This window comes from Nerophis lumbriciformis, linkage group LG24 (genome assembly GCF_033978685.3).
Source record: "Nerophis lumbriciformis linkage group LG24, RoL_Nlum_v2.1, whole genome shotgun sequence".
In the NCBI taxonomy this organism is placed as follows: domain Eukaryota; kingdom Metazoa; phylum Chordata; class Actinopteri; order Syngnathiformes; family Syngnathidae; genus Nerophis; species Nerophis lumbriciformis.
Window position 1 is genome coordinate 33,537,501 of NC_084571.2, and position 14,643 is coordinate 33,552,143.

Consider the following 14,643-nt stretch of genomic DNA (forward strand, 5'->3'; position numbering starts at 1 on the left):
GTCAGTATTTTAACATAAAAGTGTTTGATTATGAGGCATTAAAAGCCACAAAATGCAACGGGTCCATCAGACCCACAAACGCTGGCTGAGTAACAACAATATGAACGTTGCACGGAAAATTTCTTTGCCAGTTTCTGCATCCCGCAGGGATTCTTCTTTTGTGTTTCTGCACCTGCGGTTCCCACACAAGGTTGCAACATTGTGTATCAACACTGTCTGCTCTCATTTTCTCGCACATTTGACCCTCTGATGTTCTGTGTACCTACACTCTGTCCTCCTCCTGATCCCAGATGTTTATTGGGAAAAGGTAAACATCTGTTCAGTATTTTGACATAAAAGTGTTTGATTGTGAGGCATTAAAAGCCACAAAATGCAACGGGTCCATCAGACCCATAAACTCTGGCTGAGTTACACAAGGGTTAAGCTATTTCAAACTGGTCATTGTGACATGACCCTAGGCCATAAGCAGGCATGTGGGTGTGAAATCCAGCTGAAGGCTAAGCAGCTGCTAAAGCGAGGCAAATAAAGAACATATCATCACTCCCTCCTCTTTTGAGGGGCTGCGGAGCTTTTTGTGACAGCTGTCAATTAGAAAATCCATTCTTAGAAGAATCAAAGAATGATCAATGGATGAGAGACACATAAGTCGGTTTGACGCTTTTGAAAAACCCAGGGCCTTAAAGCAGATTTTGTAAACCGAGAGAGAAAAAATTGGGATTTGTACATTTTGTAAACTCTTGAGGACAATATATGTGGTCAGCGGATGTGCGGTATGGACCAGGACAACAGCCAATGCAGCATGTTCAAGATGCCTCCCCGCTGGGCAGCCCCACAAGACTGTCGATAAAGCGTTTTGAAGTCGGCTGGAAAATAAGAACACCCCCCCCCCGCCCCCAAACCCCAACCTGCCGCAGACGTCCCCCCGCTACCACCAAGAGAGAAAGCGAGAGAGCTGGAACAGGGAAAGAGAGGGCTATAAAGAGAAGACCCCCTTGACAGATGGACTCGGCGCTGATCAAAGATGGCGGCGATTTTTTTCGGCCGCACACCACGAAGGATCCCTCGCGGTCCGTACAGTCCAGTGGCGGGAGAGGTCCGAGACCGGCCGCGTCGAAACCCAGAAGGCTGCGGGAAGCGAGAGCAGCAGGTAGGACGTCTGATCCGCGGGAGGGTCTGGTCGGTCCATTGTCTGTCTTTTAGAGTCGGTGCCATGCCGGTGCCGTTGTTTGGATGCTCATCAAAAAGCACGGCGCATCATCTGATATGACCGATGAATGTGCGGCCCCATCAAAGACGCAGTACTCCATTCTTAAGACAATGCACTTTAGCTCACATCAAGCGGGCCTTTGTTTAAACAGATGCGTGGCAATATCTATATCATTGAGAACGTCCAGTTAAATAAGACAAAGTCCGGAATTTGCTGGTTCCCCAAGCAACCTAATCCAATCTGATACTTGCTAGTCATGATGCATGCAGCTTGGACAAAGAACATCAGCAGGACTTCGCCATATACCCTCTGACAGGTTTCTTCAAAGGAATAAACCAATAAGAAATAGTTTTAATCAACATTAATGTAGAAACCAATAGTAGCATTTTTTTTTAAAGCTATTCCAGTTTTGAAATTGTAGGCTATGAGCTTTAAAAAACAAAACCGTATTGTTCCTATTGTGAGTATTTTGAAGAAAGAGTCCATCTTTTGTGCGGGCTTTTCAGAATACAAGCGTTTCTCGAAACTAAACATCTTGGCAGGCTTTTGTTTAGAGCGGAGATAAGCCTATTTTCATCCAAGGCCACAGAGGCGTCCAAATCCACACTGACACGTGGAACAAAGACTCGATGTGATGGAACATGAAGTTGTCTGGTAACAAACACTGAGCCACAGAGAGACATCAAAGCCTGTGACACACCGAATATTAGCACGATTTAGAGGAGTCTACAAGTCTCATTCTGAGACATATATACATAGTCTGGCTGCTTTTTTCCTGGTAGCCACTAAACCAGTGGTTCTTAAAGGGGAACATTATCACAATTTCAGAATGGTTAAAACCATCAAAAATCAGTTCCCAGTGGCTTATTTTATTTTTCGAAGTTTTTTTCAAAATTTTACCCATCACGCAATATCCTTAAAAAAAGCTTCAAAGTGCCTGATTTTAAAACACCCGTCCATTTTCCTGTGACGTCACATAGTGAAGCCAACACAAACAAACATGGCGCATAGAACAGCAAGCTATAGCGACATTAACTCGGATTCAGACTCGGATTTCAGCGGCTTAAGCGATTCAACAGATTACGCATGTATTGAAACGGATGGTTGTAGTGTGGAGGCAGGTAGCGAAAACAAAATTGAAGAAGAAACTGAAGCTATTGAGCCATATCGGTTTGAACCGTATGCAAGCGAAACCGACGAAAACGACACGACAGCCAGCGACACGGGAGAAAGCGAGGACGAATTCAGCGATCGCCTTCTAACCAACGATTGGTATGTGTTTGTTTGGCATTAAAGGAAACTAACAACTATGAACTAGGTTTACAGCATATGAAATACATTTGGCAACAACATGCACTTTGAGAGTGCAGACAGCCCAGTTTTCATCAATTAATATATTCTGTAGACATACCCTCATCCGCTCTCTTTTCCTGAAAGCTGATCTGTTCAGTTTTGGAGTTGATGTCAGCAGGCCAGGGAAGCTAGGGTCGATATTATTCTCTTGTTCATCTTCGGTGGCATAATGGACGGAGTGAGCCAAGACCATACATACTTACCATACTCACGTGTTTGTGAGTTGTAGTTTGTAAATGAACACTGAAATTCAAGTATTTATTTTATTTATATACATATATATATATATATATATATATATATATATATATATATATATATATATATATATATATATATATATATATATATATATATATATATAGCTAGAATTCACTGAAAGTCAAGTATTTCTTATATATATATATATCTTAACCACGCCCCCAACCACGCCCCCCGCCCCACCCCCCACCACGCCCCCGCCCCCACCTTCCACCCCCCACCTCCCGAAATCGGAGGTCTCAAGGTTGGCAAGTATGGCCAAGACATCCAGGGGGTTTAGCTCGCTCGTCTGCGGGAACAAACTGCCGCCATTGCTTGCCGTGCTACCGAGGTCCTTTGTCCCTGAATTGCTCACACACTCCGGCAGATTCAATGGGGGTCTGGCGGCAGATTTCTTTGACTTTATCGTTGGAAATGCATCTGCTTTGAGTGTCGCAGGATATCCACACATTCTTGCCATCTCTGTCGTAGCATAGCTTTCGTCGGTAAAGTGTGCGGAACAAACGTCCAATTTCTTGCCACTTTCGCATCTTTGGGCCACTGGTGCAACTTGAATCCGTCCCTGTTCGTGTTGTTACACCCTCCGACAACACACCGACGAGGCATGATGTCTCCAAGGTACGGAAAACAGTCGAAAAAACGGAAAATAACAGAGCTGATTTGACTCGGTGTTTGAGAAAATGGCGGATTGCTTCCCGATGTGACGTCATCGCTCCGAGAGCGAATAATAGAAAGGCGTTTCATTCGCCAAAATTCACCCATTTAGAGTTCGGAAATCGGTTAAAAAAAAATATGGTCTTTTTTCTGCAACAACAAGGTATATATTGACGCTTACATAGGTCTGGTGATAATGTTCCCCTCTAACCTTGTTGGAGGTACCGAACCCCACCAAGTTTCATATGCGCATTCACCGAACCCGAACAGTAATCATAAAATGATGTTATTATATTAAAGAAATACTAATAGATATATATTTTATGAACAGAAAGATACAGGAATGTACATATAATCCCATGTTTACATCTCATTGTGCAACATGTGAATGTTTTAGTGGAAACTAAATGCGATACTGAAAGGGGTACACATTATTTCCAAAGTAGGACCCCCCCCCACCCAGACGTATAATACTAGTACACAGCTCATGAAAAACAATATGTTATAGTCATTGTAAGTGGGCCAAAACAGTTATATTAGAAAATAATCTCATGGAAATGACTGTTGTCATTTAGTCAGGTTTGGGACAGGTGTGCTGCAGGTGTGACCACATGTGCTCCACCGAATGCTCAAGGAGTTTTTACGTTTGCTCACACTTATGGAAAATTAGAGGGAACATTGTTTGGGGGTATCCATAATACGCCGATAGGGAGAAGTTTTTATTTACACGATGAGTCAGGCTAGTCTTGACCTCCGCGGCGGAGGCTCTGCCGAACCCCTAGGGTTCGATCGAACCCAGGTTAAGAACCACTGAACTAAACGTATCATTTTGTACACAGTGGTACCTCACCTTAAGAGTGTTTTTGATTGATTGATTGAAACTTTTATTAGTAGATTGCACAGTACAGTACATATTCCGTACAATTGACCACTAAATGGTAACACCCCAATAAGTTTTTCAACTTGTTTAAGTCGGGGTCCACGTTAATCAATTCATGGTACAGATATATACTATCAGCATAATACAGTCATCACACAAGTTAATCATCACAGTATATAAATTGAATTATTTACATTATTTACAATCCGGGGGGGTAGGATGTGGAGGGGGTTGGGGTGGGGGGGTTGGGTTTGGTTGATATCAGCACTTCAGTCATCAACAATTATATCATCCGAGAAATGGACATTGAAACAGTGTAGGTCTGACTTGGTAGGATATGTACAGCGAGCAGTGAACATAGTGAGCTCAGAAAGCATAAGAACAAGTAAATACATTTGATTATTTACAATCCGGGGAGGTGGGATGTGGTGGGGGGGAGGGCGTTAGTCTAGGGTTGAAGTTGCCTGGAGGTGTTCTTTTAGTGCGGTTTTGAAGGAGGATAGAGATGCACATTCTTTTACACCTGTTGGGAGTGCATTCCATATGGTTGTGGCATAGAAGGAGAATGAGTTAAGACCTTTGTTGGATCGGAATCTGGGTTTAACGTGGTTAGTGGAGCTCCCCCTGGTGTTGTGGTTATGGCGGTCATTTACGTTATGGAAGTAGTTTGACATGTACTTCGGTATCAGGGAGGTGTAGTGGATTTTATAGACCAGGCTCAGTGCAAGTTGTTTCTCGGCTAATTGTTATGCTTTAAGTTGCAAGCAAAAATTTGAGTTACAAACATCCCCGCTATTAAGTGGTGTAGCAAACGCAACAGTGAAACCCGTAAGATCCGCCCAAAACATCTGGTCTTACTCGCTAGCATTAGCTTATAGCTAGAGATAGACATACAGTACAGGCCAAAAGTTTGGACACACCTTTTCCTCATTCAATGTGTTTTCTTTATTTTCATGACTATTAACATTGTAGATGGTCACTGAAGGCATCAAAACTATGAATGAACACATGTGGAGTTATGTTCTAGCTTTTTCAAATAAGCCACCCTTTGCTCTGATTACTGCTTTGCACACTCTTGGCATTCTCTCGATGAGCTTCAAGCATACTTGCCAACATTGAGACCTCCGGATTCGGCAGATTGGGGGGGCGGAAGAGTTAGGGCTACAAGGGATTCTGGGTATTAGTTCTGTTGTGTTTATGTTGTGTTACGGTGCGGATGTTCTCCCGAAATGTGTTTGTCATTCTTGTTTGGTGTGGGTTCACAGCGCGGCGAATGTTTGTAACAGTGTTAAATTTGTTTATACGGCCACACTCAGTGTGACCTGTATGGCTGTTGACACTATTTCCACATTCACCCATTCACACACACATGGCAGGAGCTGCCATGCAAGGCCCTAACCACGACCCATCAGGAGCAAGGGTGAAGTGTCTTGCTCAAGGACACAACGGACTTGACGAGGTTGGTAGAAGGTGGGGATCGAACCAGGAACCCTGAGGTTGCTGGAACGGCCACTCTTCCAACCGCGACACGCCGTCCCCAAGTTCATTGAGAGAATGCCAAGAGTGTGCAAAGCAGTAATCAGAGCAAAGGATGGCTTTTCTGAAGAAACTAGAATATAAAACATGTTTTCAGCTATTTCACCTTTCTTTTGTTAAGTACATAACTCCACATGTGTTCATTCATAGTTTTGATGCCTTCAGTGACAATCTACAATGTAAATAGTCATGAAAATAAAGAAAACGCATTGATTGAGAAGGTGTGTCCAAACCGTTGGCCTGTACTGTATATATAAGTATGTTTTCCAATCATTGGAAGGAAGAACATGTGTGTGAAGGCGACGTTGATTTGAGAAACAGGTGTTTGAAATCAAGAGCGACATCACAGAAGATCAGATAGGACTTTATTGTCATTGCACAAGTACAAAGAAACTTTGTTTTCAGCACAAACCGTACAAGATCAGACAAACAAACAGTGTACAGGGTTACAGAACAGGAACGCTGATGGGTCGCCACAAGGCGCCCCGTAAAAGATGGGAAAAAGGTAAAACGCTGGGAAAGAAGATGAGTAAAAAAATACAATCTAGACTGGGCTCCTAAGGGGGCCGAGTCCGGAGTGGGAAAAAACCTCCATGCAATGCACACATAAACACGTTACATTTAATCGTGACAAACTCGCAACAGAGGGGTGGGGAGTTGGGGCCCTGGAGGTCGACTGCTGCTGTGAAGCGCTGCCAGCCGATTATCACCCCGAGGGGAAACAAGCGGTGGTGAAGGTGTGGGGGGGGGGGAGGGAGGGGGTGTGCTTGTGTGCCTAATTGTCTTGGGTGTAATGATGTAATGTTTTTTACAGACTGAGGCCGATCTGCAAAAGTTTGACTCCAGGTATCGTTGAGGAGGGAGGGAGGTCAAAAGCGTCCATCATTGAGGTGTCCTCAGGGGTGTTTTTCAGAACAGCCTGGTCCTGTTTTCACAGCGTCAAGGCCATTCGAGGGAGTCAAATCGTAGATTAGGATGTTTGTTTTCCGCGAGCAGACAAAACAATGACTTGTCTGTTCTATTCGTCCATGCTGCGTGCTCTCAAACCAGGAACCATTTAAGCTTGTAACTTAAGGTACTATTGTACATGATTTTTCCTAAAAGGGTTTTTCAAGAAACAGGCAGACTCTGGCTATGTTCTTAAAAAAAATAAAAAAATAAAATAAAATAAATATATATCCATCCATCCATTTTCTACCGCTTATCCCTTTTGGAGTCGTATTTATTTATTTAAAAATAAAATAAAATAAAGAAATATATATCCATCCATCCATTTTCTACCGCTTATCCCTTTTGTTTTGGGGTCGTATTTATTTATTTAAAAATAAAATTAAATATATATATATATATATATATATATATATATATATATATATATATATATATATATATATATATATATATATATATATATATATATATATAGGGCAGCACGGTGGGGGAGGGGTTAGTGCATCTGCCTCACAATACGAAGGTCCTGAGTAGTCTTGGGTTCAATCCCGGGCTCAGGATCTTTCTGTGTGGAGTTTGCATGTTCTCCCCGTGACTGCGTGGGTTCCCTCTGGGTACTCCGGCTTCCTCCCACTTCCAAAGACATGCACCTGGGGATAGGTTGATTGGCAACACTAAATTGGCCCAAGTGTGTGAATGTGAGTGTGAATGTTGTCTGTCTATCTGTGTTGGCCCTGCGATGAGGTGGCGACTTGTCCAGGGTGTACACCGCCTTCCGCCCGATTGTAGCTGAGATAGGCTCCAGCGCCCTCCGCGACCCCAAAAGGGAATAAGCGGTAGAAAATGGATGATGGTGATGATGTAATGTTTTTTACAGACTGAGGCCGATCTGCAAAAGTTTGACTCCAGGTATCGTTGAGGAGGGAGGGAGGTCAAAAGCGTCCATCATTGAGGTGTCCTCGGGGGTGTTTTTCAGAACAGCCTGGTCCTGTTTTCACAGCGTCAAGGCCATTCGAGGGAGTCAAATCGTAGATTAGGATGTTTGTTTTCCGCGAGCAGACAAAACAATGACTTGTCTGTTCTATTCGTCCATGCTGCGTGCTCTCAAACCAGGAGCCATTTAAGCTTGTAACTTAAGGTACTATTGTACATGATTTTTCCTAAAAGGGTTTTTCAAGAAACAGGCAGACTCTGGCTATGTTCTTAAAAAAAAAAAATATATATATATATATATATATATATATTAGAGATGCGCGGTTTGCGGACACAACCGCGGAGTCCGCGGATTATCCGCGGGTCGGGCGGTTGAAATAAAAAAAAATTAAATTTTATCCGCGGGTCGGGTCGGTAAAAAATAGATTTTAAATAGATTCAGGCAGGTGGCAGTTAAACCAATTCGGAAATATATATACATAGTTAAATGATGTTACCCACATACGAAAAACGAGCAGGCACCTGCAGCATATGCCACAACAGAAGAAGAAAAAAAAAGAGATGGACACTTTTACGGAGCGGAGAAGGGACGCCTCGCCGGGGTCCGGGACCGAGGCCCCTTCCCCCGAGAGGGCCCCACCGGTAGCCGTAGCTGAGGTGATCCGCGAGAAGGGCCCGACGCACGTCCAGGGTCACCACCGCGCCCACCGCACCGACACCCCGCCTCGTCCGCCTTCGCCGCGGCCGGCGTCACGCGCAGCAGGTAAGCAGCTTACCTGCCCGCCTCCCCCGTGGCCGGGGGCTCGTAACAGGGGTCACTCCGCGCGCTCCGCCCGCGCAGCTTACCTGCCCGCCACCCCCGTTGCCGGGGGCACGTAACAGGGGTCACTCCGCGCGCAGTGCGCTCACGAAAGGGGTGGGGCTCACCCTGGTGAGCCGAGTGGGCCACTTTTGGTAAGCAGAACTGGCGCTGCGGGATGAACCGCAGCGCCCGATGCCGACGCTCATCAGACCCCAGAAAAGGTGTTGGTTGATATAGACAGCAGGACGGTGGCCATGGAAGTCGGAACCCGCTAAGGAGTGTGTAACAACCCACCTGCCGAATCAACTAGCCCTGAAAATGGATGGCGCTGGAGCATCGGGCCCATACCCGGCCGTCGCCGGCAGCGAGAGACGCGAGGGCTAGGCCGCGACGAGTAGGATGGCCGCCGCGGTGCGCGCTGAAGCCTCGGGCGCGAGCCCGGGTGGAGCCGCCGCGGGTGCGAGGGACATCGCACCTCCACGCGCTTGGAGGTGCGCTCAGCGCGGCTCCCAGATGATTGCGCACTGGTGTGCGTCTGGGCCGTGACAGCGTGGCACACATTGAATGTCTGTGCTGCATTGGATCAGTCTCCTTTCTTTAACAGGCAAAAGCTTTATAACCTCACTAATGCCTTGCATCGTCTATATTAGATATATAACAACGGGCGGGTGGCGGATGGCGGGCGGGTGCGGTTTTGATTAAATGTTAGTGCGGGTGAATGGCGGATGGTTGACGACTTTTGTGATGCGGTTGCGGATGAAATAATTGCCTATCCGCGCATATATATATATATATATATATATATATATGTATATATTTCTGTAATATTTTTAATATGTGGGATATAAGTCAGATTTGTTATAGACTGTATTGGTTTAAAATCCTGTAATTTTGATACAAGTTTCTCCCTCTGGTCTTCAGGGCCAACCTCTGTTTTGTCCTGGTTGAGCTGTAGGAAACAGTGAAGATAATTAAAATTGAATGTCCGCAGATGGTGTTCTGGCTAATTCTGATGGAGAAACTAGAAAAGCATGACGGTAGACAACTACAACATAGCCCACTACACATTTTCCAATTGTTAACGACACTGTATGAGTGCTACCATGTCAATAAATGCATAATCCTTAAAGTCTATCTCACAAACTACATAACTGATCTGTCCGCTTTCTTCTCAGGGAAAGACAAACAACTAGGGCGACATTCCGCCTTTGCTGGACCTTTCCGTTTGACGGGAGTGAACTGGATTTGACATCGACAGTGACCTGAAGTGTCTCATAACGTTGCAATGGAATCTTCGCTGATTGGATATACAACTGCAGGGGCATGCCGATGGCAGCTGTTGACAGCTGAGGTAAATAATGCATGTTATTTAATATTTCTGCAGTCTGGGAGGATTTGTGTCCGTGGGGAATTTTTTTTGCCTGTTTACTGATGCTGAACATAGCTCACCAACCCTCAGTTCTAGTTCATCCCACAGGTGTTGGATGGGCTCTTTTTATCCAAGCATGCCTTTATGGACCACTGGGAACAGAACAAAGATCTTGCTCAAACTGTTCCCACCACATTGGAACCACATAATTGTCCAGAAATGTCATTTTAAGATGAATACTTAGTTTTAGTCCAGGCCTGGGCAATAATTTTTTACTCAGGGGGGCCAAAATTAAAGAAATGAATGTGTCCGGGGGCCGGTATATCTGATTTTTAGGAACACCAGTACAAAACCTAACAATAATGTCTGATTGAATGCTAAAAACGTTATGACAGACCGCCTTAGAAAATGTAATTTTACATTTTTTAACGGAATGAGACACCCAGAATGTACATGAAAATAAAGAATGTTGGTGTGGAAGTTGCGTTCTCGCAGTCCCACTGTCAGACACGGCACAGGAGCCAAGTGTGCAGGTTTTAACAAGGTTTTAATAATCATATGTTTTTAACAAAAAAGTTTTCTCTCAAGCAGCCACGTCCGTATCCTCTCTCTCCCCCTGCTCCCGGCCGCTTACTGTTAGAGACAACAGATGATTAGATTAACACGTACCACCTGTGAAATCTAATCACCTGCCGGCTGTGTCTCGCCGTCAGCACTGCCACGCCCCCCGTCTGATGGTGCTCTGTCCTCAGCACCATGGACGGAGGCGGTGACCTTTGCTGGCCACATCTCCCTCCCAGTCGGATTTAACTATTTAATATTAACTATGACCAATAAAACACTGAATATTAACAACATATGAACGTCACAACACCCCTCTCCAGCAGGACGCGACTTTTCAGCCACGTCCGTATCCTCTCTCTCCCCCTGCTCCCGGCCGCTTACTGTGTTAAAGACAACAGATGATTAGATTAACACGTACCACCTGTGAAATCGAATCATCTGCCGGCTGTGTCTTGCTGCCAGCACTGCCACGCCCCCCCCCCCTCGTCTGATGGTGCTCTGTCCTCAGCACCATGGACGGAGGCGGTGACCTTTGCTCCTGCAGGCAGCGCTGGCCAAATCTCCCTCCGCAGTTGGATTTAACTATTTAATATTAACTATGACCGATAAAACACTGAATATTGACAACATATGAACGTCACACCCCCTCTCTCCAGCAGGACGCGACTTTTCAGCCACGTCCGTATCCTTTCTCTCTCCCCCTGCTCCCGGCCGCTTACTGATAAAGACAACATGTGATTAGATTAACACGTACCACCTATGAAATCTAATCACCTGCCGGCTGTGTCTCGCCGTCAGCACTAACACGCCCCCCCACCCCCGTCTGATGGTGCTCTATCCTCAGCACTATGGACGGAGGCGGTGACCTTTGCTCCTGCAGGCAGCACTGGCCACATCTCCCTCCACAGTCGGATTTAACTATTTAATATTAACTATGGCCGATAAAACACTGAATATTAACAACATATGATGTGGAAACGTGCTCAGTGTCTGTAACTAGAGATGTCCGATAATGGCTTTTTTGCCGATATCCGATATTCCGATATTGTCCAACTCTTAATTTCCGATTCCGATATCAACCGATACCGATATATACAGTGGTGGAATTAACACATTATTATGCCTAATTTTGTTGTGATGCCCCGCTGGATGCATTAAACAATGTAACAAGGTTTTCCAAAATAAATCAACTCAAGTTATGGAAAAAAAAATGCCAACATGGCACTGCCATATTTATTATTGAAGTCACAAAGTGCATTATTTTTTTTTAACATGCCTCAAAACAGCAGCTTGGAATTTGGGACATGCTCTCCCTGAGAGAGCATCCAATCCAATCCAATCCAATCCACTTTATTTATATAGCACATTTAAACAACAAACATGATTCCAAAGTGCTGCACAACAATATTAAAAACAATATTAAAAACAATAATCAAATATTATCCTTAGCTCCACCAATGACTGAATAAAAACAAAAAATAAATAAATATAGAACCAATATAAAAACAATATAAAAATAAATATGATTAAAAATGAAGAGCATGAGGAGGTTGAGGTGGGCGGGGTTGAGGGGAGGGGGTAGGGGTAGCGGGGGGTGTATATTGTAGCGTCCCGGAAGAGTTAGTGCTGCAAGGGGTTCTGGGTATTTGTTCTGTTGTGTTACGGTGCGGATGTTCTCCCGAAATGTGTTTGTCATTCGTGTTTGGTGTGGGTTCACAGTGTGGCGCTTATTTGTAACAATGTTAAAGTTGTTTAGGCAGAGCCTTTAAGGTTTATTGGCGCTCTGTACGTCTCCCTTTGTCCGTGTTCCACTCAGTACAGCAGCATTTTAAAAAGTAATACATTTAACTTTTTGAAACCGATACCGATAATTTCCGTAACTACATTTTAAAGCATTTATCGGCCGATAATATCGGCAGTCTGAGAGAGCATGAGGAGGTTGAGGTGGGCGAGGTTGGGAGGGCGGGGTTGAGGAGGGGGGGTGGGGGGGATAGCGGGGGGTGTATATTGTAGCGTCCCGGAAGAGTTAGTGCTGCAAGGGGTTCTGGGTATTTGTTCTGTTGTGTTTATGTTGTGTTACGGTGCGGATGTTCTCCCGAAATGTGTTTGTCATTCTTGTTTGGTGTGGGTTCACAGTGTGGCGCATATGTGTAACAGTGTTAAAGTTGTTTATACGGCCACCCTCAGTGTGACCTGTATGGCTGTTGACCAAGTATGTATTGCATTCACTTGTGTGTGTGAAAAGCCGTAGATATTATATGACTGGGCCGGCACGCAAAGGCAGTGCCTTTAAGGTTTATTGGCGCTCTGTACTTCTCCCTACGTCCGTGTACACAGCGGCGTTTTAAAAAGTCATACATTTTACTTTTTGAAACCGATACCGATAATTTACGATATTACATTTTAAAGCATTTATCGGCCGATAATATCGGCAGTCTGATATTATCGGACATCTCTATCTGTAACCTTTAACATTGTTGCTATTAAATTGAATAAGCCCTGTTCACAGTGTTTGAAAAACGATGAAACGGTGTGAATGAAGCACATTCCTGCGCGTTTTTTCCCCACAACGTTGATTTTTCTGCCCTTGTCAAGCTCTTCCAGCATATATCCACGGCTCAGGAAAAAAAAAAGTGTGCGAGCACTCGCTCAGTAGCTGCCAGGTATGAGAGCGGATCTGAAACGGCCTTCTTGGCAACGTTTCTGCTTTATTCTGTCGTTTGTACTTGGAAGTCAACAAGTGATGACATAATTAAAAAGTGTTCAGTGGGCTTAGTGCAGGAGAACAGAGGAAACTGATGTTTCATCTTGATTCAAGATGGTTTAGATTGTGTACTGTCTTCAGTTGAACTAATAATTCTTGATTCAATGGACTTACTATATATTCATCTTTTGATAGCATTTATGCTTCATGAGAAATGTAACAGGAAGGTATTGTTGGACTTGCATTGCTACACTGATTATCTTTTGCAATGTGAGCAAATGACACTTCACTTCTTGATAGTGGAGCAAACTGACTTTTTTTTTTACAATTATAACTTCATTTTATAGTGGCATAACTTTTTCCCGACCATTTTTTAAAATTATTTTAACCTTATTCACACATCGATACAACTTTTTTCCACATAAAAACTACACCTTTAAGATTTCCCTCACAATTTAGACATTTGATTTCATAAAGTTTTTATCTTCAAAATGTTTACTACAGTATTTTCTCTTAAAATATACATTTTAGTCTAGCATTATGAATCCATAAAATACTCACACATTGGACCCTAAATATGTCATATATATACACACACACATATATTACATACATACATATATACATACACACACACACACACACACACACACACACACACACACACACACACACACACACACACACACACACACACACACACACACACACACACATAAATATTACATATTATACATACATATATACATACACACATATATTACATACATACATATATACATACATACCCACACATATATATACACGCATACATACATATATACATACATACCCACACATATATATACACACATACATACATATATACATACATACCCACACATATATATATGAACGCATACATACATATATACATACATACCCACACATATACAGTATATACACGCATACGTACATATATACATACATACCCACACATATACATACATACATATATACATATAAAAATACACACACATATATATTACATACATACATATATACATATACCCACATGCATATATACACACAAACATACATATATACATACATACATATATACATACACACATATATAAATACAAATACATACATACCCACACATATATATATACACGCATACATACATATATACATACATACCCACACATATACATACATACATATATACATATATACATACACACACACATATATTACATACGTACATATATACATATACCCACATATATACATATATATATACACACATACATACATACATATATACATACACACATATATAAATACAAATACATTTTATATGTATATATAATGTGTATGTATATACTGTATCTGTGTATGTATATATATATATGTATATATCCATCAATTCCATGAAATACTTACA

General features: G+C 43.1%; 1 protein-coding gene across 1 annotated transcript in view; it reads left to right on the forward strand.

Annotated features, from left to right (window-relative positions):
• Positions 1-1,016: 1,016 nt before the first annotated feature.
• The window catches only part of axin1 (axin 1), a 73,615-nt gene continuing 59,988 nt past the window's right edge, over positions 1,017-14,643 (forward strand). The window contains exons 1-2 of the mRNA XM_061982012.2: positions 1,017-1,147; positions 9,753-9,928. The gene's annotated coding sequence lies outside the window, so the exon portion shown is untranslated. The remainder of the gene's footprint in view (positions 1,148-9,752; positions 9,929-14,643) is intronic.